Genomic DNA, 13,287 nt, shown 5'->3' with positions numbered 1-13,287 from the left:
AACTATGCAAAATATTAGCATGAATAGGAAAACAAATTGACAATTTTGGTTTCGATAAGTTATTTTGAATTGATGATTTCATGCTGTCAATCATTATCCGCACAAAACAATTCATTGCCAAACAAAGCAGGTTTTTTTAAAGCCACAATATGTAAGATGTTTGAGTTAAAATATCCAAAAATCACTAGAACAGTTATATATTTTGCTGACTTGTGTATTTGCATTATCCCACATGTATCCAAGAATGTTTAAATCCAGAGAAATAAGCAATTTCAACCAGGAAACAGACCTTCAATGACATCATACCCGCGTTACCCTCGATTTCCGGGTTTATTTCATAGAAACCATGGAAACACCAAAGATGCTTTGATATAGTATGCATTTTATTAGACAGGTGAGAAACTGTTTGGATACATTCATCGACAGAAAACTATGATTGGTATAGCTCAACACAGTTAGTCTTATTGTTTAAATCTCGTTTTCTTTATTTACCGTACTTACTTTACCGTACGTTTTCTTCTCCCTGCAGTTTAATAAGCTTATTTATTTTGCTATCCTAACTATGCATAATTATATGAATAGTTTCATTTTATTATTTGCGTTTTGCATTGTTTTCCCCTAATCTCTGTGACCCAGAACATACATGTTGTCCTTTTCAGTCCCGAAACGAAACCCTCAAAACGGCAGAACTTGTAGAGCATGTCTGAATTGAGGTATTTGCCATTACATGATTAGCTGGATCTCTCTGGACACGAAACCTTCAAAACATCTCTTATCAAATTATCATGTAATCAACCCATTATTGCAGATAGGAGTGCTTTTAGGGCTGAAAGGAATTACGTCTTCAGTTGTTAATGCTGATATATGAACACTTTAGAAATAGTGTGCTTGGACGCCTGCTTCTTTTCAGAGGATAAAACTGCCTGCTATAAAAAGCTCTATATTCAGACACTCAGGCATGTGAACTGTTGTTCTAAAAGGGTTTGCTTTTCAACGGTGCAACCTTTGCTGGGCCTTACTTGTATGTCCACCCTTCTTAACTTTGATTTAATTTAATTTTGATTTAATTATGAATAGACTGGTTTCTGAGGCACTGATTCAGAGAAATGATGGCATGGATGCCCCATTCACAGACCAGAGCAGCTGCACATCTGATCTTCCCTTCCTCAATCCCTGAGCACTTTCCCCCCGCTGTCTCTGTATCTCTTCCTGTCTATGTCTATTAATGTCACATTTAAATGCATTTGATATGCAAATTACTAAATCAACATGTCTAAAGATCACAAGAGGGCGAGTGAGTACACAGGAACAGGTTGTTTGCTTTGATTTCCTAAATTATGATTCCGATGACGAAATTATGATATTATGGTTCTCTCTTCGTGACATGTTGTTTACGGAACTAGCAATTTCTGAAAAAGTATTAAATGAGCAAAGTAGTTATTTATTATTTTGTAATTTTGTGCACTGGTCTATGTTGATGCAGTTTCAGGCAAAATTAAACATTTTCAGTTACAGATGTCATTGCATTCGAGCTGAAGTCTTTTTTAACTCTATTATGTATATATTGTCGTCAATTATTAATTATTCCACAACTGAAAGCATCTAATAATAGGTAAAATTATTTTAAAATTGGGTTAAAATTTTTAGCATTCTTGTGTTGCACTGCTCAGATCAGGTCTCAGTAAAATTATGTTGTGGTAGAGGGTCTTTTTTCTTTCTTCTTCATGTCCCTCAGCTTTGTTGGAAATGCGAGTAATGAATCCAGAGAATGGCTTCTTTTCACTTATTAAACACAAAGCTCACTTGAACTGTCATCTTACTGACATTTCAAGTCAAGCCTTCTACTTTTCCCATTATTTTCCCTTCACCTCTCCGGTCTATTGTGGTTAAGGATGAGCTTCAAAGAGTCATATTGCAGTGGTAGACAGTCAGTATGGCTGCCAGCCTGAACATGTCTCTCCAAATGGAGCCTTCATTATCTTCCTCAAAGAGTCCAGCTTTTGCCGTTGTCACCGTGGGCTTGGAGCTCTTGTGAAAAGGATGGAGATATCAGTCGATATGTGCTAATCACCCCCTACCTTTAATTTGCACCTTTTCTTCTCATGTAGCTTTAATTTATAAACTCTCAACTCATTTTCTCTCACTTCACTCCTTCCTAACTCGTTAATTTTTCTCACTTTTAGTCACTTTTTTTAGCCCATGCTGTTTGGTTTTCTCTTTCACACGCTTTCTTTCTTTCAGCCTCTCACTGTTTTTTTTATCCATCTCCCCCAAATGTGGTGTGATCTTCATGTAGCAGTGTATAGCTCCCTGTTTAAGCTGCTTTAAAACTTGCCTCTGAAGGATCAGATATTATCCACTACACTATTTTAAAGCAGTGGTTCTAGCTGGTTTTATAGATTTTACGGACCCACTTTATATTAGGTGGTCTTGACTACTATGTACTAACATTTTAATTAAAAAATTTATACAATGCACTTATTGTGTACATACATGTTTTTATATTGTACTTACATTTTAAAAAATACCTGCATGTAATTACATCTGTAATTAATTTCTGTAGTTACATTTGTAATTACACAGTTGACACTTCCCTTACACCAAACCCTACCCTTAAACTTACCCATACCATCACACCTGTCCCTAACCCTCCCCGTATATCCCACCTCAATATAAGCAAAAGAGTTTTGCAATACAATTTGAACACAGTAAGTACATTGTACTTATTTTTTTAATGTAAGTACATAGTAGTTAAGGCCATATAAAGTGGGGCCGATTTTACTTTAACCCTCATCCTTCCTTTGTACTTTGTAATCAAAATGACCCGAATTTTGTAAAAAATACAGTTTTGTTATTTTTTATTTATTTTACCTTTTAAATTACTATATTTTGTCAATAAATACAAATTAAATGAATAGTTATTTAATCGTATTCTTCATATTCTTTCAACTTCAATTCAAAATACACAGATCAGGCGTAACATTATGACCTAATATTATGTTGGTCCCCCTTTTGATGCCAAAACAGCCCTGACCCATCGAGGCATGGACTCCACTAGACCCCTGAAGGTGTGCTGTGGTATCTGGCACCAAGATGTTACCAGCAGATCCTTTAAGTCCTGTAAGTTGCGAGGTGGTGCCTCCATGGATCGGACTTGTTTGTTCATCACATCCCACAGATGCTCGATTGAGATGGATTGAGATCTTGGGAATTTGGAGGTCAAGTCAACACCTCAAACTCGCTGTGCTCTTCAACCCATTCCTGAATCATTTTTGCTTTGTGGCAGGGTGCATTATCTTGCTGAAAGAGACCACAGTCACCAGGGAATACAGTTTCCATGAAAGGGTGTTCATGGTCTGCAACAATTCTTAGGTAGGTGGTACGTGTCCAAGTAACATCCACATAGATGGCAGGATCCAGGGTTTCAGCAGAACATTGAGCAAAGCATTACACTGCCTCCGCCAGATTGCCTTTTTCCGATTGTGCCTTCCATTGTGCTTCTTCCATTGCTCCGTGGTTCAGTTCAGATGCTCACATTCCCACTGTTGGCGTTTTCGGCGGTGGACAGGGGTCAGCATGAGCACCCTGACTGGTCTGCAGCTATGCAGCCCCATACGCAACAAACTGTGATGCACTGTGTATTCGGACACCTTTCTATCAGAACCAGCATCATTTCTGATCAGACCATATGGGCCAGCCTTTGCTCCCCACGTGCATCAATGAGCCTTGGCTGCCCATGACCCTGTTGCCGATATTTTTGATAGATACTGACCACTGCAGACCGGAAACACCCCAAGAGCTGCAGTTTTGGAGATGCTCTGACCCAGTCGTCTAGCCATCACAATTTGGCCCGGCTTGTCAAACTTGCTCAAATCCTCACGCTTGCCCATTTTTCCTGCTTCTAACATCAACTTTGAGGACAAAATGTTCACTTGCTGCCTAATATATCCCACCCACTAACAGGTGCCGTGATGAAAAGAAAATCAGTGTTATTCACTTCACCTGTCAGTCAATGTTATGCTTGATCGGTGTAACTCACAATTTCATGCATAACCCATTTAATTCAGCTCAAAATATCTTACATTGTGTGTCTATGCTGACCTCTCGTGGAAAAAAAGATTATAATAGAACATCATATTTCATATCGACTATATGGAGCAAATGAGCTGTTCCGCTGGGTCCTACAGTCAGTTTCTTCAGTATGCTTTCAGATACTCATATAGACATTTATTTATTTATTGGTAGTTTTAGCATTTTTGGTTTGAATTTTGAGCAATTTTGAATTGTTTTGGTCTATGTGTACTGAAGCATTCCATTCATTCCTGTGGCGCTCACAACCTGCGCATGCGCCCCGTTTTGTGCATTCGTTGTTCAAGTGCAACAAAAGTCTTAGTCTTAAGTCTTACATTTTTTGATTTAAAAAAATTGGGGGTTAAAGGTATAGTCCCCCAAAAAATGAATATTCTGTTAGTATTTTATTTTGGATCCCACCGAATTTCATTATAAACAAAAAAAAAACTAGAAAAACAATTACAACATTTTTCAAAATGTTCTTTTGTGTTTTGCCCTTAAAATAAAATGCATAACCATGAATTGCAAATGTTGTAAATGCATTCATTTTGTTAAAAAATATATACTTTTCTATAAATGATTTTTGCAGTTGTTCAGTTGCCTTCATGTGCCCAAGTATGGTGTATGTTTAGAAATTACTGCATGCATGTAGTCTTTTCCTGTGTGATTTTGATTTAAAATGGCAGATTCATCATATTCATCCGATTCTGCATTGTAATTATTAGAATACCTCAATGTTTTATCCTATAGCCCAGTTTATAAGTTTAAGTTTTATAAGCAAGCAGGTCAATATATCCATGAAAAGTGTAACTTGTTGGTGTTATGAGCATTTCAATACAATAACATGGCTTAACCAGAGGCATGAGTTTGGAGGCGGGGCTATCTGATGCCTGACCATTGTGCATGTGGGGTGATTGTTCACCAAACCTGTAGGTTTTTTTTTTTTTTATGAGGGTACATTTACAGTCTCCTACGCAGTTTACGTTTTAAACAGTGCTGATGCTGTTCACGTGAGCACCACGATGCATGCGTGTGACGATGACGCAGGAGCTACACTGTATTTACAAAGTAAACTGCATTGGAGACTGGCACAGGCTAGAATGAAATTGTTGAATAAAGTCGTTATTTTTGTTTGTTTTTCCACACAAAAAGTATTTAGGTAAAATAAAATTAAGGTTGAACCACTGCAGTCACATGGACTATTTTAACAATGTCTTTACTACCTTTCTGGAACTTGAAAGTGTTAATTATATTGCTGTCTATGGAGGGGTCAGAGAGCTCTTTTATTTGATCAAAAATATCTTCATTTCTGTTCCGAATATGAACAAAGGTCTGGAACGACATGAGGGTGAGTAATTAATGACAGAATTTCATTTTTTTGGTGAACTAACCCTTTAAGCTTGGAGTTGACAAAGGTCACGTGACCGAAACGTTTGCCCTCTTCTCCGTAAAACATTGATTTCATCTCACAATTGATTACTTCTTCTTTGGTAGAGTGTGCAGACTCTCTTGTAGTGTTTAAGTACATACATTTCACATATGATTTTGGCCAGGCTTCTTGGCAGATTTGCTCCAGTTTCTGAGGATAATGGATTATTCTTTAGCACCACGATTCAAGCACTGCATGTTCTTCATGGTTGGATTAGATTAGTTCTTCAACTGTAGCATTTTAGGACATTCAGTATCTTTTTATTAAGATTAAGATCGTCACCTTCCTAAAATAATTGCCTTAGTCAATTTTCAGGTTTCTCAGAAAACACAAAAAACTGAACCAATAATTGAATATATGATATTTATTGATAATGTCACTCAAAAAGTTCATGTCAGAAGATGACTATTGATATACTAATAACAATGCATGTCAATTATGTAACGTAACAGGAATAAATGACTTAGGCGGATTTTTGAACATGCCTTTGTGACTTAGGGAATTTTAAATGTTCAACTCTGTCAACAATAAAACACTAACAAACAAACTTAACATCATTCTGAGGAGGCATGTGCATCTCATCAATTCCACCTCCAGCTCTTCTTTGTTGGGTTCTTGCCTGATGCCTATTAATGTGGTAAATTATCAATGTAGGCCTAGCGATGACACTCAACAGGCATGATGTGTTTCATTGACTGGAGGTCCTGGAACTTTCTCTCCTTGATTGGCAGAGCACATGGAAATATTTGTATCCATAGTATTGGCTCTTTTGGCAACTACACCCTCTGTGGCAGTTTTTCCCACACAGTCCGCCGAAAAGGAAAGCTTGAAATGGTAACGAAGTATTTACTTGAGTATTTATTTGTAATATTTTTACTCAAAATGAAAATTGTGTCATCATTTACTCACCCTCAAATTGTAAAATCAAACCTCAAATCTGTATGAATGTCTTTCTTCTGCTGAACACAAAGAAAGATATTTTGAAGAATGTTGGTAACCAGACAGTTGATGGTACCCAATGACTTCCATAGTATTTTTTTTTCCTACTATGGAAGTCAATGGGACCCATCAACTGTCTGGTTACTGACATTCTTCAAAATATCTTTCTGTGTTCAAAGCTTGAGGGTGAGTAAATGACACAATTTTCATTTTAAGGTGAACTATTCCTTTAAGAGTAGATTTAAATGTGGGTACATTTACTTTAAGTACATTTCTAATGAAAAAAACTGTACTTTTACGTTGGGCAACATTCCTCTCGTTACTTTATTTTAACACAATAAGTTGTTAAATGCATATTTTATTCCAAGCGTGCTGTATCTTTATTGTCTGGGCATGAGCGATGCTCAATTCACAAATGAATCACTCTTTTGAGTCGATTCTGTTCAAATACTTTTTTTCTGGGCACAAGCAATGCTCAATTGACAAATGATTCACTCTTTTGTGTCGATCCTGTTCAAATTCAAATAAGTTGGCAGAACTGTCTTAAGGCGGGCATACTGTGCGATGTCAGTGCGATTTCAGCTCGCAAATCAGTTTGAATGATTTGTTTGGTTCCCTTTCGTTCAGTCACTACGACGTACGTTAGTGACTAACGAATGGGGGTTTCGCTTAGAAGCCAATCATCTTCATCGTATTCAACAGCGCCCAATGGCAGTGCCAATGCCATGGGCATGCGGAATTTGCATGCGTAACTCCGCCCCACCTCGTGGGTATATAAGGAAGTACGCTGCGAACATCGCATTATGTTTCTGCTTTGGAGCCAAGAGGATCTCTTCACTCCTACAAGCCTGAATTCTGAAGTCTTCTCTTCAGTCTTCGAGAGACCAGCGGTTCTCCAGGGTGTTGGTGTTACGGCGCGTTCCAGCGATCTCATGCTGCCTGCCTGCTGATCTGTGCAGTGATCTGCAACAGCTGTGTGTGTGTTTCCCTGGGCGCTTCGGCACTCTGCAGAGCTTTCCTCTCACAAAAAGAGCTTGCGCGTGGCACGTCTTTTTCAAGACGGTTCGCCCGTGCACTTCCGGGTGCGATCGATCTCCGTTGCTGTCTATGGGCACATTCACTGCTCGATGTGTTTGGGCTTCAGCACGTTCGGGCAGTGTTTGTGGATGCGTCATGTTCCCACTGCGGGAACGTTACCATCGCGATGTTGCGGTCGAGACTCAGTGATCTCCGTGAGGAGAGAGAGTCCCCTCTGCCACACCCCAATCTACCGTCTCCGAGTGAGGCGGTACTTTGGCTGGTGGCCAGGGTGACCTGAGTGCGGTGCCGTGGTATTAAGAACCCCGACGATCATTCCTCGGGCCACGCCCCCTCTTGCACATTGCTTAAACCCGCGAGTGTTGGACTGAAACAGCGGCCCGTCTCTGACGCCTCGTTCGTTTCGTTCACGCTCCAGATAGCAGTGAGATGTCGATCGCCGCATCCCAAGGTGGGCTGGAGTCCTTTGGGGATGACGATTAGGAGTTGTGCTCCGCCTCCGGGTGTGTCAGCGCTGCCTGATCCGACCTAAGGTTGACAGCCATGTTATCTCGGGCAGCCGCGAGTCTCGCGCTGGTGTGGAACTCCGCCCAGTCGCGAGTGCTCGTGGTTGCGCGATTGGTTTTTGGGGACGGCACCCGACAGCTGTTGGGCCCCGCCCCCAATGCCTTTCGCTCCCGAGGTGCATGAGGAGATCACGCGGTCCTGGAAGTCCCCGTGCTTCCCGCGATCGTTTGGTGGCCTCCTCCACCTTCTCTGCCCTTGATGGGGCCGCGGCCTAGGGTACACTGGGGCCCCCTCACCCCCACTGTTGAACTCTCTGTTGCGCACTACGGTGTCCACAGGGGGCTTGACGTGGCGTGGTGTGGCTGTCCTAAGCACCCTCCCAAAGCCTGTGGGCTCGTCTACTTCGGTGGCGTGGTCCTGCAGAGCTACGGGCAGGCCGCCGCCCCGTTGCACATGCACAAGGGTGGAGCCGACCCAGGGCTCTTCATTGAGCTGCGTGCCGCGACTGATCCCGCCCCCGGGCGGTGAAGGTGGCCACACGCTCCCTGGGTCGGGAGATGTCCACAGCTGTGGTCCGGGAGAACACCTGGCCTTACCTGGTGATTTGGAGGACGTTGAGTGGGCCCGCCCCCTCAACTCACCCATATCCCAGGCTGGCCTCTTCGGCGGCGCGGCTGGGAACTGCGCCCAACAGTTCTCGGCCGCCCCAGAGCAGACTGAGGCTGTAACACGTACTGCCCCGGCGGCCAGCTGCTGCACCAGCCGCCGGCTCAGTCGCCTCAGTCCGCTCGCCGCCGAGGGCGCCCTCCCTCCTCCCGCCCGGCCCCAGCAGCAGCCTTCACCCGGGCCGCGCCGTGGAGGTGGTTGAGGATGACGCCCAGTCCGCTCCCCAGCCTGGTTAAACGCCACGCTGGAAGTGGACAACTCAGAGATGGGTTCCAGTTCTTCCCAGGGGATGGTAGCAGGGCCTCTCCTTCCCCCGGTGGAGGGCCGGGGGAAAATCCTTCCGCTGCTGGCCCCCGGGCTAGCAGCGCTTGGGAAGAACCCATGTTCCTGTCTCTGAGAGCCCAGAGACCGGTGATGACAGTGCGCGCCACCCACGGGTCCCGCCACTCGCATCCCTCTCTGTCGCCAGCCTCCTGGCAGAGCAGACCCCAGTGGAACGCGCGTCCTTCCCTGGTCTCCTCTGTCAGGACGCAGCCGTTAACCGCACCCCCACACCGGGACGCCCAACAGCCTCCCTTGTCCGGGTCGGTAACGCTGCATCGCTGCCCCACTCCGGGTACACCTGTAGTCCGTTTGACCCCGCTGGTGCAGTTCCTGGGAGCCTGGCTTCAGATTCCAGGGCTGTCCCGCTGGGTCGCGAAGACAGTCAGGTGCGGCTACGCGATTCAGTTCGCGCAGGTTCCTCCCCGCTTTCGGGGAGTCCGTTCCACTATGATCGGGGCTAATGCCCCCGTCATGCGAGCGGAGGTTGCCACCCTACTGGCGAAGGGTGCGATCGAACCTGTCCCTCCAGCCGAGGTGAATTCCGGGTGTTACAGCCCGTACTTCATTGTACCCATAAAGACCGGTGGGCTTGACCGATCCTGGACCTGCGCGTCTTGAACCGTTACCTCCACCGGTTTCCGTTCAAGATGTTGACAGCGAAACGCCTTTTCGAAAGCGTTCGTCCAGTCGATTGGTTGCAGCGATCGACCTGAAGGACGCCTACTTCCATGTCTCCATTCTACCTTGACACAGACCGTTCCTACGGTTTGCTTTCGAGGGGCGGGCATATCAGTACGCAGTTCTACCATTCGGGCTATCTCTGTCCCCTCGCGTCTTTACGAAGATTGCCGAGGCAGCCCTTGCGCCCCTTCGGCAGCACGGGGTTCGCATCCTGAATTACCTCGACGACTGGCTTACTGGGTCACTCTCGAGAGCAGGTTTGCGGACACAGAGATTTGGTGCTCCATCACCTAGCCCGTCTGGGCCTTCGGGTCAACTGGGAGAAGAGCAAACTTTGCCCCGCGCAGAGGATCTCTTTTCTCGGTATGGATCGACTCGGTCGCCATGTGCGCGCTGCTTTCGAGCGAGCGCGCGCAGTCTCTGCTGACTTCCCTTCGACAAGTCGAGGGCAAGAGTGCGGTTCCACTGAAACTGTTTCAGAGGCTCCTGGGGCATATGGCATCTGCAGCCGCGGTAACGCCGCTCGGATTGCTTCATATGAGACCGCTTCAGCACGGGCTACGCGATCGAGTCCCGAGATGGGCATGGCGGTCTGGCACGCTCCGGGTACAAGTGACTCGGGCCTGCTTACAGACTCTCTCCCCGTGGTCGAACCTCAGCTTTCTACGGACCCGAGTGTCCTTAGAACGAGTTTCCAGGCATCTTGTTGTATCAACAGATGCATCATCCACGGGCTGGGGTGCCATGTGCAATGGACAAGCAGCCACGGGCTCCTGGATAGGACCCCAGTGCCTTCTGCATGTCAATTGCCTCGAGTTGCTGGCAGTACGGTTCGCCCTGCACCGCTTCCGAGCGTTGCTGAAGGGTCAACATGTACTAGTCAGGACAGACGACACGGCCGGGCGGTCTACGCTCCCGCCGTATGTCTCAACTCGCCCGCCATCTCGTTTTATGGAGTCAGAAGCATCTGAGGTCCCTTCATGCTGTCCACATCCTGGGAGTCCTGAACCGTGCAGCCTCGAGCTCTCACGGCTTCAGCCACTTCCTGGAGAATGGAGACTCCATCCCCAGACGGCCCAGCTGATATGGGAACGGTTCGGTGACGCACAGGTAGTCCTGTTGCCTCCCAGGACTCTTCCCATTGCTCCCTGTATTATTCCCTGACCTATGGTCGGCACGGATGCACTGGCGCACAGCTGGTCGTCGGGGCTACGCTATTATGCGTTCCCCCAGTGAGCCTTCTCGCACAGGTACTGTGCAAGATCAGGGAGGACAAGGAGCAGGTCATGTTGGTCGCCCCGTTGGCACGGCCGGACCTGGTTCTCAGAACTGCTACTCCTTGCGACAGCCCCTCCCTGGCCTATTCCTCTGAGACTCCTCAGAGACGGGGCACCTTTTGGCACCCGCATCCAGCGTTCTGGAAGCTCCACGTGTGGCTTCTGGACGGGACGCGGCTGGTTTGAGTAGCCCTCCACCTGCGGTGGTCGCTACCATCACTTCCGCTAGGGCAGAGTCTACACGACACCTCTATGCGTTGAAGTGGGACCTCTTCGTCACATGGTGCTCTTCCCGCCAGGAAGACCCCTGGAAATGCCCGATCGGGTCTGTGCTTCGTTTCTCCAGGAGGGGGTGGGACGAAGGCTGTCTCCTTCCACCCTTAAGTGTACGTGGCCGCAATATCTGCCTACCACGATCTCCTGGGAGACAATAAGGTAAGTAGCAGCACGACCTGATCATCAGGTTCCTGAGGGGGGCGAGGAGACTGAATCTTCCTCGCTCTCCTCTCGTTCCCTCTTGGGACCTCTCAGTAGTCTTAAGTGCTCTGTAGAGGCCTCCCTTGAGCCTTTGCGGTCGGCCGAGATTAAGCTCTTGTCTATGAAGACGGCTCTGCTGACCGCATTGGCCTCGCTTAGAGGGTCGGGGACCTGCAAGCATTTTCGGTTGACGAAGCGTGCCTTGAGTTCGGGCCGGCTAACTCTCACGTGATCCTGAGACCCCGGCCCGGATATGTGCCCAAGGTTCCCACCACTCCGTTCCAGAGATCAGGTGGTGAACCTGCAAGCGCTGCCTTTGGAGGAGGCAGACCCAGCCTTGGCATTGCTCTGTCCAGTACGCGCTCTCCGCGCCTACGTAGACATGACGCAGTGTTTCAGGACCTCAGACCAGCTCTTTGTCTGTTATGGTGGAGAGCGGAAGGGAAGTGCTCTCTCTAAGCAGAGGTTGTCTCACTGGATAGTGGACACCATTGTTTTGGCATACCAGCAGCAAGGCCGACCGTGTCCCCTTGGTGTGAGGGCACACTCCACCCGGAGTGTGGCCTCCTCTTGGGCTCTAGCGCATGGCGCCTCGCTAACAGACATCTGCAGAGCTGCAGGCTGGGCGACACCCAACACATTCGCCAGATTCTACAATCTCCGAGTGGAGCCAGTGTCCGACTATGTACTCGCCCCTACGGGTGGCCGGTAATGGGCCAGGCTCAGGTGTCTTCGCTTGCTCGCCATTCCACTCCAAGGACTGGATACGTGCGATATTTTCCTCAGGTGAGCTCCCCGAGAGCCCTGAGCTCCTCCAGCACTGCTTACGCCGACATCAGTTCAGTCTGCCCTTTCGAGCCCAGACCCTCATGTCCGGCCAGGTGCTCCGTGTGCATGGTTCCCCTCCGGCGACCCCCACACGAGTATTCCCACCGTAAGCCTCCTCAGTGAGCAGGTGTCTTTCCCTTGGCAAGTCCCTGCCACCCCTAGGGTTAAAAATCCACCTTCGGCTGGTACCCTAGAGATCTTCCATATGCAACCCTCAGCGGGTCATATGTGTATTCTCTAAGTCCTCCCTACGGTAGGCACCTTGGCATTCCCTCACTGGGATATGCTTCCCAGTGTACCTTGGTAATCCTGTGATAAGTGGGAGTCCTAGGGCCTTAAGTGGCGGGATCTCACACTTACGCAGGGCACTGGATGACAGCTGAGTGGCGCTGTTTTACAGGTTCCCCCATTCGTTAGTCACTAACGTACGTCGTAGTGACTGAACGAAAGGGAACGTCCGGTTACGTATGTAACCCTCGTTCCCTGAGGAGGGAACGGAGACGTACGTTTCCTTAGCCACGTCAGCTGTGCTGCCTGGAACGCGGAGTTCAGTCTTGGCTCCTGCAGCAGTAACATAATGCGATGTTCGCAGCGTACTTCCTTATATACCCACGAGGTGGGGCGGAGTTACGCATGCAAATTCCGCATGCCCATGGCATTGGCACTGCCATTGGGCGCTGTTGAATACGATGAAGATGATTGGCTTCTAAGCGAAACCCCCATTCGTTAGTCACTAACGTACGTCTCCGTTCCCTCCTCAGGGAACGAGGGTTACATACGTAACCGGACGTTTCCTGCACGCACTGAATCTGAAGCGGTTTCACACTCTGTCTCGTAACAGGAAGATTTAAGAACTTCAAGCGTCGGGTGAAGTGGAGGTGGACCTACAGTACAGTCAAGTGAAAGCAAATCTGAAAATTAATTATTTTGTTTGCCAGCAAAGAAGATATTTATTAGTTGAACATCTTCGTATGCGGTCTGTGAATGAATTATTCCACAGGACGATACATTCGATTTCATTTAATTCAGGTAGGCTAATACATTTTACAA

At 47.0% G+C, this 13,287-nt stretch overlaps 1 protein-coding gene across 1 annotated transcript in view; it reads left to right on the top strand.

The window, feature by feature from the left end:
- Positions 1 to 13,287, top strand: part of trpc4b (transient receptor potential cation channel, subfamily C, member 4b) — a gene marked incomplete at both ends in the record, with an annotated part of 68,115 nt that overhangs the window by 664 nt on the left and 54,164 nt on the right. The gene's annotated exons all lie outside the window — the stretch shown is intronic.

This window comes from Gobio gobio (assembly GCF_949357685.1).
Source record: "Gobio gobio genome assembly, chromosome: 8".
In the NCBI taxonomy this organism is placed as follows: Eukaryota; Metazoa; Chordata; class Actinopteri; order Cypriniformes; family Gobionidae; genus Gobio; species Gobio gobio.
Note: the sequence above shows the minus strand (reverse complement) of the source record. Positions and strands in the feature narration are given on the sequence as shown.